Source organism: Candoia aspera, chromosome 4 (assembly GCF_035149785.1).
Source record: "Candoia aspera isolate rCanAsp1 chromosome 4, rCanAsp1.hap2, whole genome shotgun sequence".
Lineage (NCBI taxonomy): Eukaryota > Metazoa > Chordata > Lepidosauria > Squamata > Boidae > Candoia > Candoia aspera.
The window spans coordinates 46115045-46127954 of record NC_086156.1 but is presented as its reverse complement, the minus strand read 5'-3'; positions in this window follow the sequence as shown (position 1 = coordinate 46127954).

Genomic DNA, 12910 nt, shown 5'->3' with positions numbered 1-12910 from the left:
TTATGTTATGTGTACAAAAATTAAAGCATGAAAATGCACATAAAAACACCCACAACAAGCACTTTTTAAAAAAGATCCTTTCTTACCACTGAATTCTTAAAGGCTTTTTTGACCCACTATCATGACTGCTGTAACAGCACAGTCATTATAATTCTTCCCTTATAACACAGAGATTTCTGATTTGAAGTCCATCACCACCATCACCACCATCATCATCATTTCCAAGCTTCCTACTTCTCCCTGTGCTTTATTTTTGTTTAATAAGTGAGGTTCCACCATTTCATGATTTTTGAGTCACCTGAAATAGAAGGACTTCACCCAGGTTGGTGCACCCACAGCAAGGTGGATCAAGGTTTGTGAAAGGCTCAGTTGCCACTGCCTCCCCCTCCCTTCCCTGGCTTCCTGTATAGATGGTTTCAGATACTGAAGAGATAAGTAAGCACCTAAGTCCCTCCCACCAGAGGCAATGATAGGAGTTGCAGGGGTAGGTGTGTTTAAAAGCATTAGAAACTCAACATTCTAGAGTCAAGAGTTGACTCTAGCAACTTTTGCCACCATGTTGCTCCTCTTGCTGGCAAAAAACAGGCTAGCTGCTACTGTAGCTGACCTGTTTTTTTGCCAGCAAGGAATAGTTTAAAGCATTTTTGTTTTACACTTTCTGCTTCGATTTTTAAATATATTTTCTGGAAACCAAGATATTTCAATTAACATCCTTGCCCACAATGCAGATGCCAGATGTGATATCTTAATTTCTCACTAGCTAACAAAGAGAAACATACCACATCCTATTGCACATTCTTTTTAACTCTGCAGTTTAATGTGGCATAATTTCAACTCCAAGATGTGCTTTTAAATGCTAACATTGAAGAACATAAAATGAAACAGCATAGCAAACCAGTGCCAGCTACAAAAATTCAAATCCAGTTTCAAAGTTTTCCAACAAAATTAACCCTTTCCTATCTGAAAATTAGGAGCTTCATCTATATATATTGACAAGGGAAATGTGCAGTGAAGGATAAGATAGTACTTTGAGTATATGTGCTTTGATAACTTGTATTATGCAATAAATACCACAGATATTTGGTAATCTGCAAGTGCTTGGCATATATGAGGAGCAGATGTGGAGAGTACCATGGGGTTGTTTTTTTAAAGGGAACTTACTGTGGATTTCTTAAAGAGAGATTTTGTTCCATAGCAATTTGTAGAAACTGAGTACTTCTGTCATACAGAAAAGATATTATTTCTTCCTTGCTTCGTGTGCATCTTTTTGACTTTTTACAATACACCTGAAGATCATTTGATAAAATTTCCTAAACTGGAAATACACAGACACACACACATATGCTTACATGAGGATAACAAGTAAAAGAGATAGGATTAGAAATGCTGCATTAATGCCGAAGCTTGAAATGTAACCTACTAACGCAAAACTCATAATTATTACATATCAAAACCTTAGACTATCTAAGATAATGAATTCTTAAAGACTTTCACAGTATACTTGATACTGATGTGTTATTAAGTTGGTATTGATTCTTAGCAACTACATGGATAGCTTTTCTCTAGAATGATATGTCTTCAGCCTTATCCTTTAGGTCTTTCAACATGACCCATCACCATTGTAATTGAATTTATCCACCTTGCTTCTTTTTTTCTTTTCTTCCACCGTTCCCAACATTAGGGGTTCTCAAGAGACCTGGGTCTTTGCATAATGAGTCCAAAATATGATAATCTGAACCTGGTCATTTATGTACTGAGTGAGAAATCCGGATTGATTTGTTCTATGATACACTTGTTTGTTTTCTTCAGTATCCATGGTATTATGAGGAGTTTTCTCCAATACCAAATTTGAAAAGTGTCAATACTCTATCCTACTTCTTCAAAGGCCAACTTTCACTTTTATAGAGTGTCACAGGGAAAGTCATTGTCTGCATTATTCTGATCTTTGGAGGTATAGATATGTCATGGCATCGGAATATCTTTTCCAAGGCCTTCATTGCTACCCTACCAAGTGCTAGTCTGCAGCATATTTCCTGACTGCTAGTTCTCTGACTGTTGATAGTTGATCCTATAAGGCAGGAGGTACCCATCACTTCAATATTTTCATTGACAGTTCTAAGATGGGTTGCTTGACCTGTTATAGTTAGATTGGTCCTCTTTATGTTTAAATCTTTATCCTATTTTTTCACTGTGCTTCTTGTCTTCCATTACCAGAGTTGCAGATCATTTCCATGTCTCGTTCCTTGGTCTTTTCTAAATCCAGCCTGAACATATGGCATCTGCCTTTCCAGGTAGAGCTCTAATCTACACTGGATGATCCTAAGCATTATTCAACTAGCGCATGAAATTAAGGATAATTTGTACACTCTCCTCACCTTTTGAAAAGTGGGAAGTAGGAAGAAAATCAGGTTTTTAAGAATTTCAGAACAAAGGGAATATGTTTCAACTTCACATTTCATGTTGTTTTTATTAAAGTGTAATAATAATTTAGGAAAGGTGTGGGGAGGGAAAGTACCTCCGTCACCTCATAACAGTGACCAGGACACATTTAAGGGCTACAAAGGAGAAGTGACATCCCCATTTCCTCGTTCTTGTTTAGCAGGAAAATATTTTTATATTACAAAATGTAGAGTGCAAGTATGATTAAAATGCGTTGAGCTTTGCAACACAAACCTGCTAAAAAGATAATCATGGAACATAATGCTAAAAGAGGAAAAAGAATAGTTCATCCTGCCATTTTGAAATTATACATATTTGGCTGGGTGCAGGTAATAGTTTTTCAGTAGTTTGAATACAATAGGATAGAACTACTGTTCACAAACACCTTTTCTCTGTGGTTTCTAGTCAAATAACAATTAAAAGGGAAACTGTTCAATGAGACACCACAATATTATCAGCTTTCTTTCTGGTGTGTATGCCAGCAGGCATTTTATCTTCCCACCATCTTAGAAAAATATTATTTACTTATATGAAAAGCATATTTGTGTAATACCTAAAATTTGAATCTGTGTACAAGTTTATAACAGAACTATGTATACATGCTAGGTCATGCATTGCCCATAGTTAGCAACATGGGGATCTCACGCTATCTGTAACACAGAGGCACATATATTGGGATGAGAAAAAATCCTAAATGGGATAGCTGTGTCTTCAGTTTCTTAGTAATGTTGGAGTTGGTTGTTTCTTAGTTTATGGAACTTTATAGTGACTGAGAATATGATCTCCAAATCAGAAAGCCAGAAGGACTCCAGTTGGGGTTGGCCCCCACTTGGGGCCTTGAACATGCTTCTAATCTGGGTGGGCAACATTTGCTGCTGTTCTTCTGAGTATTGCCTCCCTAAATGCTTTTGTCTTTTAAGTGTCCAAGCTCTTTTTACAGTGGCTGGTCTTTTGCTGAAGAAAAGCGAGAACCCAACAAAGCTCTTTTCAATTTCATCTCATTCATTTTGTCTAGACTACAAAGAGGAGCTGCAGAACTGTCAAGTTAGTAGGACAATGGAGAGACCCAGATTTGCTACAATGGCTAAAAAGAGACCCTGCATCTGGTAGACAAAACAGAACAATACTTTGGTTCATAGTTTGATTTGCATTGCAATTGCTCTGGAAATACTTTGGCCCACCTCTCCAGTACTGTTCCAGTGGTCCAGAACCAGTTTCAAACTGGCAGATAATCTCTGTGTGGAAGTCAGAGCCTGGCTCCTCCTCCCTGGTCTTTTTCTTGGGGGTGCGGGGACTAGCAATGGCATATGCACAATCTTGTCCTTCAGTACTTTCCTTCGAGGAGCACCTAATAACGAGAGCTACGCAGTAGAGTTCAAATTCCATGGGCAATGATGTTCATCCTGGCAATGGATGAGTTTGGATCTTCCAGTCCTCTCAGTCCACTTAACTGGTCTCACAGTGCTTGATGGGAGAGCTGGATCTGACCTGGAAATGGGAGGATAGACATGGGATGCTATTCCATCTCAGGCCATCTGAACTGCACTGTAATCCAAATGCCTTGTGCAATTCTGTTCATGTCACTCCAGTCCATATCTAGCACAAATTGTCCTATTTATTTTAATGGCCATTACCATTCATTTCACAGCCAGTTAAATTCTACACTCTGTTGATGCCCTACCAAAGCCTAACTACAAGCTGACTAAGAGAGATCCCAGAGTATCCTTAGTACCCTGGAGAATCCTCCATTAGAACATGTGATCTCCAAGTATCAGGAAGGTGTTAGGACAGCTGAACATCAGTCCTTTTTAACTTTACAACTCTTTACATTCCCCAACACCTTCCTTTTCACCATCTCCTGCTTCTTAGCAACCAGCATTTGTATGGAACTGAAAACATCTCCATTTCTACTGAATTGTTTTATAGAAAGGCAATCCTTTGTATCAAACAATAAACTTTGGACTGTTAGAAAACATTGAAAATGTGTGAATTAAATTGTTTACAGAAAAGGATTTTAATGTATGTTTCCCATAACTCAGGTTATGGGTACTCAGCACTATATTTGACTCAGCACTACATTTGGGAAAAGTTAGAGCAGGGTTTCTCAACCTTGGCCACATGCTGGCTGGAGAATTCTGGGAGTTGAAGTCCACACATCTTCAAGTGGCCATGGTTGAGGAACGCTGAGTTAGAGCCTCCAACTTCCCTGCATATGCAATTATTCTAAAAAAGCACTTACATTTTCAGTGAACTCACATACAGTAAAGCTATGCAAGCTTACTTTGAACTTACAAGGAAACTGTTGCATCCTGGCAACTGTTCTAAAAATTAATCTCTACATTTCTTAAACAGACAAGTAAAGATTTGCAATTAAAATGTCTTGAAATGGGTTGCTCAACCTTACCAAGAAGTTTGCCCTCATCTCTACTGAAATCTCCAGAAGATTATTTCTGAGCATCACTCCTCCACTGCACCTGCCCATCTATGATAATCAGAGATAGTAATATTGAACTTCCTGTATAGCATGAATTCTCAGGTTCTTTCTCAATAGTGAAACCTGAAAATTAATGACTTTCATTAGTCAAAAAAGTGTGGCACGGGAGCAGAACCAGTCATAAAATGGTAATGCAGGGTTTTATGATCCTGACTTCTATGCAGGGGGAAGTGCCTATTCCCCCTGCAGTAAAAATTCTGTAATAAGATAATTCTCAACTATTATGCTGCTCTTTCTCATACTCAACATCAACTGTTTTGAGCTGCCCCTCTTCTTCTGCCTAAGCGTGGAGGAATGCAGTGATAGCCTTGAGGAAGGTATGCCAGTGTCATTAGAAGAGCTGTCAGGAGAAAGTAAATGGCAACTTGGTCCTGAGAAAAAGGGAGCATGAGAAAGAGACTTAAAATAATCCCACCTTGATTCTGCTGCATCTAACAGGGGACAGAGGGAAACTCTGGTGGCTTTCAAAATTCTATTATTATACCCTGGCGAAAGGTGAAAGGTGAAAGGTCCCCTGTGCAAGCTCCGAGTCATGTCTGACCCTCTGGGGGGACGCCGCTTTCACGACGTGTTCTTGGCAGACTATAGCGGGGTGGTTTGCCATTGCCCTCCCCAGTCGTCACCTTCCCCAGCAAGCTGGGTGCTCATTTTGCCGACCTCGGAAGGATGGAAGGCTGAGTCGACCTGAGCCGGCTACCCAAGAGAGAATCCAGCTTCTGCTGCGATCGAACCCAGGTCATGGGGAGAGTTTCGGTTGCAATACTGCTGCCTACCACTCTGCACCACACGAGCCTGTATTATACCCTACAACATTAAAGTAATGTTCTTGTAATTCTTCCAGCATGTGTTTCCTGAGCAGACCTACTCTGGTGGGCTGACACTAAGATAGGACAAAGCAACTCACGGCCTGTGTGTCCCCCATACCTAACTCCTGGAAACCTCCTATGTTTTCCTCTTTATGATGCGAGGGAGCATGTGTTATTGTTGAGAGGAAGGGTAAAAGGTATTTTGTAATCTCTTCTCCAATAGCGCAGTTCAATAATTAATCAACAGAGTGATAGGTGGTTGGGACTGTGCATAACACAGTGGAGGAGAGATCATCAGGAGATGTCAGCCTTACCAAGTGGAACAGATAGGAAACACAAGCAGATAAGCTAATTCTACTTTATTGTAAAGCTACATTAACAGAATTGTGCAAGTCTGAAAGTACAAATCTCCCACTGCCTCTACAGACTGAGAAACTAGGGAGGGGCCCTTCTGAGCCTCTTGCCCTGCCCTCTGTCCAGCTGCAGGCTATGCTGTCTCTTATCTGACTGACCCCTTGGGAGCATCTCTTCACCATGTCTCCCAAGGTCTTCCCCACATCCCATTACAGGAGGATTCCTTGCCTCCTAATTTCCAAGCATGACGGAGAAGCAGCAGAGCTCACAGCTTGCTTTCCAGAAATACTTTTTTCCCCCTTATTCCTCCTACTGCATGTAAATACTTGAGGTAGCTCATTGCTGTATCAACCTGTGATCTATGCTTTGCTGGTGAGAAATCTAGAAAATACACCATGATCTTTTTTCCAAAAGCAGATGCTCAGTGTCTGAAAATACTGCATCTTTTTGTACAGAGAATCTCATTCTGTATCCTTTATTGTGCTCCCCCACCGGCTCTTCCTCAGTGAGAATCCCAAGTATTCCCCTGCTGATGAAAATCACTTTCCACATTCCAATCACAATTTCTTGATAAAAAGTTCCAAAGCTCCATCAAAGACCATCCATCAGGTGGAGATGAAAAATGCACAGGGCAGGACAACAGCTCCACACACCTCTGATTGACGCTCTGTCCTTTCCAGTCTGGACAACATGTGGTAGGGACAAGATGGCTACCAACCTAATGCAGGGGGCTAAGCAGCAGCTGCAGGGCCTATGCTGGCCCAGCAACACTGACACCACCCACTACTGCTTCTGCAAGTCCACCACTGTGAACACCTCACCACCTCCAGCATCCCCAGAATAGACCCACTACCTCCTAATTTTCTGTGGCCACTTCCGCCTGAGAGAACATGCTGCCATGCTTCTCCAGCTTCTCCAGTGCTACCTATTCCATCTTTGTTGTGATGCAAAGCTGCCAACTATATAATCACCATCAGTCCTCCAGAAGAGTCATGCAACATCTCTAGCTAGGCATGAGGCAATCACCAGTGATTCTTGGTCTCCAGTCACCCAAGTGCCCAGCAGGAGGCCTGATCCTCACCAACCAATAAAGGCATCCACCACTCTGGAATCCATCTCCTGGCCTGGGGAAAAACCTGGGGAACCCCACAGTCCCATATCCACTCATCCCAGCTCCACCAACTTTCACTAACATACTAAAAATGCATCCAACTAAAAGCCTGAGCTCCTAACAAAACCAACCTTGGTGCCCTGTCTAAAAGAAAAATGATAGTGGGAAAGATATAATCAAGCACTCCGCAGCCAGTGAAGAGAACTAACTTTCTGCTTGAGTAAAGCATATTATGCTCCACTGTGTTTGAAGCACCTTTTGCCATAGGACATAATTTTGCTAATCCTAATATGAATGATCGCAACAATTAGTAATATTTAGTATGCTTTAGTTCCTGGTAAAAGCAAATTCATTCAATTCTGTGTGGCAGTAAGGGCTCATCCTCATATTGTCATGGTCATCGTTCCAATGTTCTGAATACATCGTAACGTTTCGCATGTCACTTTCCTGATCCGTGTTTGCTGAGTGGAGATTTCCAGCCGTGCCAGGCTGTAATCTCCTTACTGTAACTGCGGAATGTATGTTTGGGTTATTAACTGTGTTCAAGGTTACTTTCTCAGGCCGATGTGGGCAACGGTTGCTAACACCTGGGAGGGGGTGGTTGCTATGCGCGAGCGAGGGCGGAACCAGGTTTGAAGCGAGGGTTTTTAGTTTGTATTTGGCGCGCTTTTGCTCATTCTCAGCTTTCTTTGTATTTGCACACTATTCTTTCAATAAACCAGTTATCCTTAAGCACCTACTTGTGAGACTGAGTTTGTCAGAATAGGCAACCATTACACATATCCTGCTTACCATGCCACAAAGAAAAAAGTTTCATTAACTCTTTTTGTAGGTCATATTCTCATGATTTCACGTTTGTCTTAACCCCCAGACAAGAAGGGAAAATTAGCTGTAGCTTCTTCAGCTGTCCTCCATATGCTATTGAAAAACTACTATTCAATTGCTTGTTTAAAACAATTGATAATAATTACAATTTTGTCTACATCTATTTCTCTTTAGTTGGAACTTTGTGGAGGAAATATTGTATGCCTCTTAAGCACAAGAAACAGACAATCTGCTTGCCAAGAAGTTTTTGTCCCTGGCTGAAATGGAAAAAACCCTTTTCTATGGCTGTTAATGAGTTATGGGGCTGGCTGATATCCTGAGTGATCCTGATCTCATATTAACCCTTGAGATTTCAGCTGGGACTGAGCCATGAAAAGTATGAAACTTTGAAATATTTGCCAAATTGCGATCTATTAAACAGAAAGCTTCTGGGGTAGACACATTTGATTGCACAATGGACACCTTGGAAGTCCAGAAGAAAATGATGGTTGAATCTCACAAAACAGAATTCAAGGAGAAGATAGAAAAATGCATCCTAAGGAGTTGGCAGAGCCTAGATGAGCTCACTCAAATCCAAGGCTGTTTATGCAGGAAGAGGTTTCAAATATTAAATCTTCCCTATAAAGTTGAAGATGAGCAGCCTCTGGTGGCCATTATTGAGAAATATCTTCATGAGCTTTTGCTGTAAAAGTAGGTTACCCATCAGAAATTGAATCAGCCTACAACGTTCTAATCTGCTTGCTCATTGGGCCTGGACTGCCGAAAAAAAGAAGAGATTGTAATAGGTTCTTGGACCTGTACACAAGATGTCAAAGGTTGGCTTGAAGCAATGTGTGCACTCTCAGCCTTAGAACTGGCTCTTTATCAATGCAATAGAAAAACTGGAAATATTATTCCATGCAGTCAAGGTTTAATTTGTTGTTTAAATACTGAATTGTATTATTTCTTATATATATATTCAACTACTTACTGTATTATTCCACTTCTCTTCCCAACCTAAGGATGAAATGAGAAGAAAAGGGAGGGGAGGGTGGGAAAGAATCTCTCCCTACTCAATCTCTGAATGTACAGAACTGATCCATGGGATTAGAGACCTGGCAGGGAAAGAGCCAGCTTCTGATAGCACCTGTCAGTCCCCCAGCCTCCTGTTTCACCACATGTCTGTCCCACTGACAAGTCAGGTTTTTCTTCCTTTTCCTTTTCAGATGGGAATATCTAACTTCAGGAAGACTAGTAGACCAGACTTGCAAGATTCTGTTAATGTAGCCTTCCAATAAAGTAGAATTGGTTCATCTGGACGTATTTCCTGTCTGGTCCACCTGGTAAGGCTGACACAAATCTTCCACTTCATGACCTGTTTTCCCCTGGCTTATTGTTCCTGGTTTCTCCTGACTCCTTGCTCTGCAAACAGATTTTTGATTCATGACCTCTGGACTGGATATTATAGACTTCATCAGCTCTAAACTATTGGATCCCACTTAAACATCAGATCTGCTCTTCTCAGCTGTTTTCAGTCAACAGCAATGAGGTTCAGACAAGAGAATCTCTCTAATTTATAATCCCTCAGCTCAAACGGATTTATACCAAACTAATAAAACAGAAACGTGCTAATTTCAGCCCAATTCAGGGGAAATCCTAATGTTCAGAGGTTATGAGTATTTCTGGCTCATTTATGTTACCAGAACTGTGGTTCCCACTCTCTTTTCCAGCTGTCACCCTTGCATCACACACATCACTCACAGCACCAGGACACAGCTTATAATAGTTACTTTTATTTAGTTAGAAATTGTTCAGTTATAGATTATACATATAAAGAGAAAATAACACATATAATCCTGAATTTTCTATCTAATTGTTCCTACTCAAGGATGATTGAGGTAACTGTCTAAAGGCAATTTACTCCAAATGGAAGTGTAAAAAAAGACAATGGCCCATAATAGTATATTTTCAATATAATTGTTATTCCAAAAGAAGAGGTTAACAATAAGTCTAGTGATACAGTTTAGATTTTATTATATTATATGTGTGTTATTATATGAAAGCTACAGCTTTAAATCAGAAATCTTTGATGTTTGACCATTCATTAAAAAAGTTTACCACTAACTTCAAAATATCTGAAAAGAATCAATATGGCCATTGCTCTCAAAGAATATATAAATGTTGAAGCCATATTCATTTTCATTACATATATTCTTCTCCACGAACTCTTAGGTATTTTCATCTACTGCTTGATACCTCCTTTATCTCAGCTATACAGCATGAGATAGATAGATAGATAGATAGATAGATAGATGATAGATAGATAGATAGATAGATAGATAGATAGATAGATAGATAGATAGAAATAATGGCTGGATAGTGTAGTGGTTAGAATGCTGCCTTTGAAGCGGGAGACCAGCGTTCAGATCCTGGCTGTACCTACCTTACCAGTAGGGGTCCTTGGGCAAAGATCTCCTAACGCTTCACCTGCCTACCTCAAAAATATGAGAGTGACACGAACTAAGAGAATCATGCCAGCTCGGACATCGCCCAGATTAACAAGGTCTGCATCAGATGTTGTGGAACCAGGACAATCTGATGATAAGTGGGCTACTGGAACAAACCATACATGGACAAGACAAGAGAATCTGGAATTGATGGAATGCTACTACAACAGCAGACCTAATGAGAGGGGATATATGAAACGCATGAGGGAACTATGGATGGATCGAAGACCTGCATCCACACTAACTGAGAAACAACTAGTTACCCAACGCTTCAACATAGTGAAGAGGAAGCTGCTCTCACAACTTGAGATAGACCAACTACACATTATATCCCAGACTCAAGAAGACCCAGAAGAACAACTGGAGGTGCAGCTAACACCTGAAGCTGGAACATCACAAGCTGGAACATCATTGCCACCCCCTCCATTACAAAGCACAGCAGCTGATATGAGGCAAAAGATTATGGATAAACTAGCTACAGTCAACTCTTGAGACCAATTACCAAGGCTCAGTGGAGAAGTACCATCAGATAGTATGCTAGAAGTTGCCAACAGAGCCCTCGCAACAATCCCTACTACCAGTGTAACTCAAACCAATGAACTAGTATACGCTACAGCTGCTGTAATCCTGGAGATGCTTGACTACATGATCAAGAAGAACAGGAGTACGTACCCCCCCGGAAAATGAGGTTGGAGGCTAAGATTAAGGCAACTCGGAGAGAAGTTAGTTAGCTGGTGGAACTACAGAAGGGTGTGGAGACTAAGGATAAGACTCGGCTACTGAAAAAATACAAGGGCCTGCCTCCATCTGAAGCCCCAGAGACTGCTAAACAAAGGCTCACAGCACTGGCTACCAGGCTAAGGAGATATACTAGAGAAGCAGAGACCAAGAAGATAAATGCCCTGTTTGCCAAAGAACCATCCAAGGTGTACTCCCAACTGCAGTGCAGCAATACAGTAACAGCAGAGCCACCAACAGCAGAAACTGAATAGTAATGGAAGAACATATGGGAGAAAGAGAAGACACATAACACCAGTGCAAAGTGGCTGCAGGACGCGAGAACAGACCACAGAAGTCTCCCAGAACAGGAACCAGTCACCATCACAGTAGCAGACATCCAACAGCAGGTCAAGAACATGAAGAGCTGGACAGCACCTGGCCTGGACATGATCCACACCTATTGGCTAAAGAAACTTACAGCAGTGCATGAACACCTAGCAACACAGATGAACCAACTGCTAGCAGCAGGCTCCCACCCAGACTGGCTAACACAGTGTAGGACAGTGCTAATCATGGAAGACCCCAACAAGGGAACAACACCATCCAACTACCAGCCAATAACCTGCCTCCCCACAACATGGAAAGTCCTATCAGGCATCATAGCCGCCAAGCTGCAGGACCATATAGGCCAGTACATGAGCCCAGCTCAGAAGGGCATTGGGAACAACACCAGAGGCTCCAAACACCAGTTGCTCATAGATAGAGCAGTCGCCTGAGACTCAAGTTCTAGACAGACCAATCTGAGCACAGCCTGGATTGACTACAGGAAAGCCTATGTGTCAGGCTCTGCCTGCTACCCAATGAAACACAGACACTAATTGAGGAGAAATCAGGTTCTGGTTTTATTTAAGTATAGTGCATGCCTAGTGAAAAGCTGAGAGTGGAGGGAGCGCGCCGGTACGGGATTTAAATAGCCCGCGCCAGTCAGCGCTCCCCCCTCTTTGGGTTGTGTAAGCCCCAAGCCCCGAATGTTCCATTGCCGGTGGGTGAGGGGTCGCGGGGCCCCTGCTGTTGCCCCAGGCGTCTGTTTAATCTTCTTCCTCCGGCCGGTGATGACTTTGAGCCGGGCGATAATCTTCTGTGCTTCTTTGACAGCTCCAGGCGTGCCTCGTGCTCAGGCGTTGTCCGTTTCACCCTTTGTTACAATGTATCTTTTTGAATGGCTTTTCCGGCTGGAGTCGTTACCTTGTTGCCGGTGTCTGTTGCTTGCCTTTGTCTTTACTTTCGTATCTTTTTAATCCCTTGCCCCTGTTTCCTTGTATTGTTGTGTGTGCTGTTTCCTTGTATTGTTGTGTGTGCCGTTGTGCTGACACAATCAGCGCAATGGTGCTCATGACACTATGACTCAATGCCACATACATGGATCTGTGAATGCCTGGCACTATACAAAGTCAACAGGACACTCAGGACCTTCCTCAAGAACTCAATGGGACTGTGGAAGACAACACTGGAAGTCAACTCAAGGCAGCTTGCACAAGTGGCCATCAAGTGTGGCATATACCAAGGTGATGTACTGTCCCCACTGCTGTTCTACATGGGCTTGAACCCCCTCAGCGAGATTATCACAAGAACTGGATATGGATACAAGTTCAAGAATGGAACTACCATCAGCCAC